Below are 1,186 nucleotides of genomic sequence, written 5' to 3' on the forward strand. Positions count from 1 at the left end.
TGTTGTTAATAACAAAAGATTTTTGTTTTTATACAATTGTCATGTAAACAATCTAATTTATATAAAATGTAAGACAAAATTTGCTACAAACCAAGTTAATATATTTAAAGTATACGTACAACTAAAAAAATAAAAATAATTAATATTTAAATAAAAATAATTAATGAAAAGGGGTAAATGTTTTTTTAAAAAACAAAAATCTTGATTAGAGGATACTAGACTAGTCCCACACACATGCCCTTTATAAAATAAACCAAACTGCCCCTTGGTCAAGAATTTTCTTTTTTGCCCTACTATGGGTTCCCACTCCTTTCTTTTTGTTTTCTTTTTACATGAATGACGGGTAGCTTGTAGTGGCAAGCTATCTATCGCCTATTATGCTTCTCTCCAGAATCCGGTAATTATTATGGTGGGTGATAAAAGGGTTTGGCCTAAAAATTAATTTTCAATCCGATCATTATTTAGGACAATGACTTAGCTGATTTAGCCATTGTAGGTTGACAAATTAGCTACAGTGTCGAAGGGGGTAATGTTTTAATTGGAAAGAAGGAACTCTCATAGAAGAGTCATATATATATATATATATATTGCCAGAAATATAGAATTTGAGACATAAATTAGAAGTATTCAAGACAATTAAAAAATAATGTGTTATTTTCCTAAATGCATTTAAGAATATCATTTTTTTAATTTAGAAACATAAACAAGTTGCTTATGCAAAAATATATGATTTCGAGTCAATTTTTAAAGTGAAAATAATAATGATAATGATGATGTTAAGATTGTGTATCTAAATATCTTAAACTACCACCCTTAGATCTTTCAAATGTTTTTATTAATCTTATCTTAACAGATTAATGTTATTGTTGTTAATAACAGAAGATTTTTGTTTTTATACAATTGTCATGTAAACAATCTCATTTATATAAAATGTAAGGCAAAATTGGCTACAAACCAAGTTAATATATTTAAAGTATACGTTCAACAAAAAAAAATAAAACTAATTAATGAAAAGGGGTAAATGATTTTTAAAAAAACAAAAATCTTGATTAGACGATAATGGACTAGGCCCACACACATGACCTTTATAAAATAAACCAAACTGCGCCTTGGCCAGGATTTTTTTTTTGCCCTACTATGCGTCGCCCGCTCCTTTCTTTTTGTTTTCTTTTTAATTGAACGACAG

General features: G+C 27.6%; 1 protein-coding gene across 1 annotated transcript in view; it reads left to right on the forward strand.

Moving 5' to 3' along the window:
* LOC105117111 (uncharacterized) overlaps positions 1-591 on the forward strand; it is a 4,465-nt gene extending 3,874 nt beyond the window's left edge. Inside the window, exon 4 of the mRNA XM_011014659.1 lies at positions 572-591. The gene's annotated coding sequence lies outside the window, so the exon portion shown is untranslated. The remainder of the gene's footprint in view (positions 1-571) is intronic.
* The last annotated feature ends 595 nt before the right edge of the window (positions 592-1,186 follow it).

The sequence above is a fragment of the Populus euphratica genome, unplaced genomic scaffold, assembly GCF_000495115.2.
Source record: "Populus euphratica unplaced genomic scaffold, PopEup_1.0 scaffold1195.1, whole genome shotgun sequence".
Classification (NCBI taxonomy): Eukaryota; Viridiplantae; Streptophyta; class Magnoliopsida; order Malpighiales; family Salicaceae; genus Populus; species Populus euphratica.